General features: G+C 41.0%; 1 pseudogene; it reads left to right on the top strand.

Moving 5' to 3' along the window:
- LOC110338363 overlaps nt 1-706 on the top strand; it is a 1591-nt pseudogene extending 885 nt beyond the window's left edge.
- Nucleotides 707-7922: the final 7216 nt, after the last annotated feature.

Below are 7922 nucleotides of genomic sequence, written 5' to 3' on the forward strand. Positions count from 1 at the left end.
GTGCGCCACCACGCCTGGCTTATTTTTTTTTTCTTTCAACCATCCAAAAGGCTGTGATAATATTATTGATCTCTTCCTTTACCAACCACAGTACCTTAATGCAATTCAGACGATGTGTCCACATATTCTCCGCTATTTGACCATTGCCGTCATAACCAACAAAGATGTGTGGAAATGCCGGCAGGTGGGAAAAGATCTAGTGAAAGTTATTCAACAGGAGTCTTACACATATAAAGACCCAATTACAGAATTTGTTGAATGCCTGTATGTTATCTTTGATTTTGATGGGGCTCAGAAAAAACTGAGAGAATGTGAATCAGTGCTTGTGAATGACTTCTTCCTGGTAGCATGGCTTAAGGACTCCACTGAGAATGCCTGTCTCTTCATATTTGAGACTTTTTGTCATATGCACCAGTGTATCAGCATTAACATGCTAGCAGATAAACTGAATACGACTCCAGAAGAAGCTGAAAGATGGATTGTAAATTTGATTAGAAATGCGAGGTTGGATGCCAAGATTGATTCTAAACTATGTCATGTGGTAATGGGCAACAATACAGTCTCACCCTACCAGAATGTGATTGAAAAGACGAAAAGTCTTTCTTTTAGAAGCCAAATGTTGGCCATGAATATTGAAAAGAAACTTAATCAGAACAGTAGATCAGAGGTTCCCAGCTGGGCAGCCCAAGATTCTGGCTTCTATTAAAGGATTATAAAGAAAAGAAGAAAAGTAACCATTATAAAGAAAATGGTTACTGTGTCTTCCACTTCCACTTCCACAAGTGAAGACACAGTAACCACTGTGTATAAAGGATGACATACAGTTTTAGAAGCAATTAACAGGTTTGCTACAAATTTTGGAGAATTTGAATAAAATTGGCTATGATTCATTTAAAAAAAAAAAAGAAAGAGAGAAAGAAAAGAATCATCCCAGACCCGGAAAGTCACGCATGGTATATACTCACTTATAGATGGTATATACTCACTTATAGATGGTATATACTCACTTATAGGTGGTATATACTCACTTGTAGGTGGATATTAGCTGGAAAGTACAGAATAACCATGCTAAAATCAACAGACTCAAAGAACCTGAGCAATAAGGAGGGCCCAGAGGAGGATCCGTGAGTCTCACTATGAAGGGGAAATAAAATGGATATTGGAGTTGGATAGGGGGCGAGAACTGGGTGGCAGAGGGGTGAACATAGGAATGAGGATGGGGATCAGGTATGGGAGGAGGCTGGGAGTGAGTATGGCAATCAGTGGGGGGTATCTCTGGGAATAATGGGAGAACTGTATGGGGAAGGTTCTGGGGAGTCAGTGAAGGTGACCCTAGTGAGATACCTACCAGTGGAGGATATGGAAACCTATAGCCTTTGTAACAGCCTGCTTTGCTTAAGGGTTCCTCTGGGATCCTTTGACTAACAAGTTGATTATGTGTAACTCATTTCAGGTAATGAATCTTTATTTGGTGTTCTTTTAGAGCCTGTAGAACATCTATCCATCTATCCAGGCCCTTCTGGCTTTTAGAGATTTCCCTGAAAAGTTAGGTATTGTTCTGATAGATCTACCAATGTATATAATTTGATCCTTTTCCTTTGCAGCTTTTAATATTCGCTGTTTGTTCTGTATGTTTAGTACTTTATTTATTATGTGTCATGGGGAATTTCTTTCCTGGTCTATTCTATTAGGTGTTCTGTATGCTTCATGTACCTTGATAGGTACCACCTTCTTTATAGTGGAAACGTTTTCTTCTTATATGATTTTGTTGAAAATATTTTCTGTGTCTGACCTGGGTTTCTTCTCCTTCCTCTTTTCTTATTACTCTAAGATTTGGTCTTTTCATAGTATTCCACATTTCCTGGATGTTTTTGGCAGGAGGTTTTTAGGTTAATGTTTTCTTTGATCATTTCTTCTATCTTGTCTTCAATGCCTGAGATTCTCTCTTCCATCTCTTGGTTTCTGTTGGTGAGGCTTACCTCTGAAGTACTTGTTTGAGTTCCTAAATTTTTCATTTCCAAATTTCCATCAGTTTGGGTTTTCTTTGTTAATTCTATTCCCACTTTCAGATCTTGACCAGTTCTCTTTATGTCCTTTCACTGTGTGTTTGTGTGGTCATAGATTTTTTCCTCTTTAGGGACCTCTAACATTTTCATACAGGCTATTTAAGGTCTTTGTCTTACGCTTCGGCTGTGTTGACTCTATCAGGGCTTATGGTTGCTGGGCTCTAGTCAGGGTATGCTGTTCTGATTGCTATTTGTTGTGATTTCAAGCGGGTGTCTAGACATCTGGGTTTGGTATGATTGTAATTCTAGGCTCTGATATATGGCTTTGTCTTTGTTAGGGAAGTGTTTCGTTCTCTGGTTTCTGTTGTTTCTTAGATTCTTAGGAGAGTATGGCAGTTGTATGGCCTCCTAGAGGATGCTTCTGAGATCATGCTAGGTGTGACCACCGTGGATTCCTGTAAAATGTGTATTTGGAGCTGATGCTTAGGAATGTGGAAGGGCTAGGATGGTGGCTAAGGGGTCTAACTGGGAGGAAATCTGTTTTCCACTAGGATGTACTTAGTAGTCTCCTGGTACTGGAGACAGAGGAGAGGCCACAGCAGGCAATCTGCTACAGAGCCAGGAAGGAGACTGTGGCAGGGGATTTGGAGGAGAGAAGGGAGAGTGGAGCTCCGAAGCTCACCTACCTGCTTAGCTTGTCTGTGTACTTCTCTGGCAGGCTTGGCTGCTGGGTTACCAGGAAATGCCTGCTGGAGCTGTGGGTTCAGACAATGGGATGAGTGGGGAGGAAGGTTGAAGAACTTCCCGCATGAAAGGAGACAGAGAGGAAGGTGAGGCCACAGCTGGTGGTCTCCTGCAGAGCTGGAAATGAGTCTAGGGGGATTGTATTTAGAGGGGAGGAGGGAGAGGTGAAGATCTTCAGTTAGCTTACTTGTGAAGTAGAGTAAGACCCATTTCTTTATTGATTCCCCCACCCCCACCCCGATTTACTAGAAGCATTGATTGTACTGCCTATTTGCCAGTCATGACTTCTCTTGGTACATGGAACAGAATGAGCTGCAGAAATAGTTGAAACGATGGGCCATTGCCTTGAACAACAGCCATGTAGGCTTCTGTCTACTCTTGTTTGCTTCCCCAACCCACCTTGTGATTTTAAAGCATAAAATGAGAATAGAAACTAGACCCATCGTGGAAGCCTTTCAGCGGAGGTATTCTGGCTTAGGTCTACCTATGACATCATCTCTCTCCTACTCTCATTTGTATTGGAGTATTTATTCCAGAAAGATTTCGGAAATACCTGTTTCCTAGCCTGTGTACCCAGTGGCTTCCCTAGGAATGCCTGTTGGGACTGGGGTGGGGGTGGGGGAGGGGGCTGGGACGAAGGGGTGAGTGGGAGGAAGGGAGGTTGGAAGAGAAGCTCTGTGTGTTCCCCTGGAGATGAGGGTACAGAGGGAGGCGGGGCCACAGCTGTGGGAGGCGGGGCCACAGCTGGTAGTCTGCTGTCACGCTAGAGGTGAGGATGAAGAGCTGCAGAAAGCCTATCTGCCTCCTTCCTCTGTATATCTTCTTTACAAACAGCTAGTTAAATATCATTTTGAAGATCCTGGCATCAACACAATCCCAATTATTTATTAGATTAAACTGTGTTTTTATAGGGAAAAAAAATCAATATTTTTAGTTTATCATTTTGAATATGTTTTATTATTTTGTGCTCGGAACTGTACTCAAGTCTTCTGGGTATATTAACATAATTGAAAATGGAATTCAGGTGAGGAATGAAAAGAAACAAAAAAGACTCTACGGAAATAAAAATAAAAATTAGATTTCTAGTCTCCTAGCTTTAAATATATTTTTATTAATAAAATACTTTAAGTAATTGTTCTGGAATAATGAGTAACAGCTTACCAGGAATATATGGGACACACAAGTATATTTCTCTTTTTCATATGCAGACAACCTGGCAGAACAATTATTCTGGGACTCTTACGGGAAATTGTTTTCTATATACAGAAGTCAACTCACGCTTTAATAGTTTATGTTTTTCTTACTTTACATTATACAGTATGCTCATGAAGGGCACAGGTATGTATGCTTTGGAACAAAACACACTAGAAAATACACATACAATGAAAATAAGAATTCAAGACATTGGGGCTGGTGAGATGGCTCAGCAGGTAAGAGCACTGACTGTTCTTATGAAGGTCCTCAGTTCAAATCCCAGAAACCACATGGTGGCTCACAACCACCCATAATGAGATCTGATGCCCTTTTCTGGCGTGTCTGAAGACAACTACAGTGTACTTATGTATAATAATAAATAAATCTTTATTTAAAAAAAAAGAATTCAAAACATTAAAATTCTGCTGAAATAGGTTGTATGCAATACTTAAGATCTATGAGAAAGATCATTAGGCTTTTTAAGATGTACTAAGTCAGAATGTGTTTTAAAGATTTTAACTATGTATGTATGTATGTATGTATGTATGTATGTATGTATGTATGCATCTATCTATCTATCTATCTATCTATCTATCTATCTATCTATCTATCTATCTATCTATCTATCTATCTATCTGTCTATCTATCTGTGTGTGAGCTTGTGGTCAGAATAAAACTAATAAAACTTGTGCGCGTTTGTTTCAGTCTCTCCCATATGAGTTCTAAGAATGTAACTTGGGTTGTAAGGCTTTTTGGCAAGCACCTGCTAAAACATCCCACTGACCCCAGAGTATGCTTTTGAATAACCTATTCTTTGGTAGTCCCTAGTACATCAAAGTTTGGGTAGTGCAGGGTTAGCCATTTGTCATAAGGGTTTGGCCTTGGGGTGCGTAATGAATCACCAGGGACAATTTTAAAGGCTTATCCTCAGAGATTTTAATTTAATGACTCTAAAATATTAGTTGTACAGGTACAGGGAGGGGTAGGTAGGTGACAAAGTTCCACAGCTCTTTTTGACAGGCAGGAATGCCCACAGCGCCGGGCAGTTTATTTTTGTCCTAACGAGCTTCCTCACTCACTGTTGTTGCTCCTGGTGCTAGGAAGGTGTTCATGGTGGTGTGACTCCAGCATGGTTCCTGCCTCTCCAGACCCTATTTTTCTGAGGGGAATCTTCTTAATCCTGCTAATGAGGAACAATCTAAGAGACGATTATTTCAGATCAGTGTAAATGACTACACCACAGTCAGTGTTCTCTCTTTAGTTCTGAGCTCCCTTCTGAAGAAGGTAGTGAAAACCACAAGCGACATTGAAAGAACAATCATCCCTGGGAGAACTGGGCATAGAAACCTTAGGTTTTATAGCATTCATTGTGGGAGGTTTGTGGTGACATTTTCATACCACTATATTACTATTTCTTCTGCCTTCTCTTCCTCCTCCTCTTCCTCTTCCTCCTCCTCCTTCTCCTCCCCTTCCTCCTTCTATTCCACCTTCCCTCCTCCTCTTCCTCCTCCTTCTCTTCCTCTTCTTCTCTTTATTTGCATTACAGTTGTTGCCCCCTTCAGTCCCCCTCCCAGGGTTCCTCATCCAATTCCTCATTCCCCTTTGCCTCTAAGAGGGTGCTCACCCCCCAGGCCTTCCCCTTTCCTGGGGCCTCGAGGATTAAGTGCATCTTCTCCCACTGAGGCCTGACCAGGCAGACCTCTGCTATATTTGTGGCTTGGACCGGCTATACTTTATTCTTACCTGCACACCACTGCCCTCCACGGTTCTCTCTTCCCCCTTGCACGTCTGTTCCTCCTCAAATAGTTCCTCTTGCTCTCCTGTCACCATTTCCTTTCTGATACCTTCCTGCTCTCTTTAGATCTTTCTCCCCCCTCATAGTCCCCTTTCTACCTTTCAATGTGTGTGTGTGTGTGTGTGTGTGTGTGTGTGTGTGTGTGTGTGAGAGAGAGAGAGAGAGAGAGAGAGAGAGAGAGAGAGAGAGAGAGAGAGNAGAGAGAGAGAGAGAGAGAGAGAGAGAGAGAGAGAGAGAGAGAGAGAGAGAGAATTTAAAAACTACATTTTTTATATATATGAGAGAAAACATGAGATATTTGTTGTCTGGGTCTGGCTTATTTTGCTAAACATCATGATTTCCAGTTTTGCCCTCTTTGAGGCCTATGTTGCAATTTCATTCTTGTTTACTGCTGAATAAAATTCCGCTATATACATAACATTTTTTTATCCCTCCATCTGTGAATGGATTGTTATGCTTGTTCTATGTCTTGTCAGTTGTGAATCATGATGCAATGAAATGGTTATGAGCATAGCTCTATAGTATGCTGACTTAGAATTCTTTGGGTACATACCAGAGTAGTATTGCTTGATCATATGGTAGTTCTGTTTTAAATTAGTGTTTGTGTGTGTGTGGGGGTGTCTTGCTTACATGTATATTGGTATACCAATGTGTACCTGTCCCACAGAGGCCAGAAAGGGAATCGGATACCCTGGAGTTGTGACAATTTGAGCTGCTATGGATGCGTTGGGACCTGAACCCAGGTCCTTTGGAAAAGCAGCCAAGTGCTCTTAACAGCTTACCCACCCCTCCAGCCCCATTTTATTTTTATTTGTTTAGATTTTTTGAGGATCTTTCAGACTGATTTCCATAGTAGCCACACTGGTTTACACTTTCACCAGCAGTAACTAAAGGATTCCTCTTTCTGTCCTCATTCACATTAGCTGTCATTTGTCTTCTTGATGATATACATTCTGATTATGGTAAGACAGAATCTCAAAGTTGTTTTTTTTTTTTTTAAGATTTATTTATAATTATATCTAAGTATACTATAGNTGTCTTCAGATGCACCAGAAGAGGGCATTGGATTTCATTACAGATGGTTGTGAGTCACCATGTGGTTGCTGGGATTTGAACTCAGGACCTTCGGAAGAGCAATCAGTGCTCTTAACCACTGAGACATCTCTCCAGCCCCCTCAAAGTTGTTTTAGCTTGCATTTTCTTGATGGCTAAGGGTGTTGAATATTTTCCAAAATAGTTATTGGCTATTAGTATTTATTCTGAGAATTGTTTGCTTAGGGTCGAGGCTTATTGTTAATCAAATGATTTGTGCTCTTTGATGTTTAACTTTTACAACTTTTTCAATTTTTTATTAGGTATTTCCTTCATTTACATTTCAAATGTTATCCTGAAAGTTCCCCTATACCCTCNNCCCCGCCCTGCTCCCCTACCCTCTCACTCCCACTTCTTGGCCCTGGCCTTCCCCTGTACTGGGGCATATAAAGTTTGCAAAACCAAGGGGGCTCTCTCCTCAATGATGGCTGACTAGGCCATCTTCTGCTACATATGCAGCTAAAGACACGAGCTCTGGGGGTACTGGTTAGTTCATATTGTTGTTCCACCTATCGGGTTGCAGACTCCTTCAGCTCCTTGGGTTCTTTCTCTAGCTCCTCCATTGGGGGCCGTGTGTTCCATCCAATAGGTGACTGTGAGCATCCACTTCTGTATTTGCTAGGCACTGCATAGCCTCACATGAGACAGCTGTATCAGGGTCCTTTCAACAAAATCTTGTTGGCCTATGCTATAGTGTCTGTGTTTGGTGGCTGATGATGGGATGGATCCCTGGGTGGGGTAGTCTCTGGATGGTCCATCCTTTCGTCTCAGCTCCAAACTTTGTCTCTAACTTTTACAACTTCTTATGCATTTTAGAGTTTGATCCCCTCTATGTTTTATAGTTGCCAAAGACTCTTTACTATTGTTCAGCTTTTTCTTTATTCTAGTGATTGCTAACTTTACTGTGTAGAAGCTTTTAAATTTTGAGCAATTTTGCTTGTTATTTCTTGAGATTTTTTTTTCCTGTGCTATTGGAGTTTTCTTTAATAAGTCCTTGACTATGCATGTATCTTGAAGGTTTTTTTTTTTTTTTTTTTTTTTTTTTTATTTTTTTTTTCTGGCAGTTTCAGAATTTTCAGTCTTCAATACGG

The sequence above is a fragment of the Mus pahari genome, chromosome 21, assembly GCF_900095145.1.
Source record: "Mus pahari chromosome 21, PAHARI_EIJ_v1.1, whole genome shotgun sequence".
NCBI lineage: Eukaryota > Metazoa > Chordata > Mammalia > Rodentia > Muridae > Mus > Mus pahari.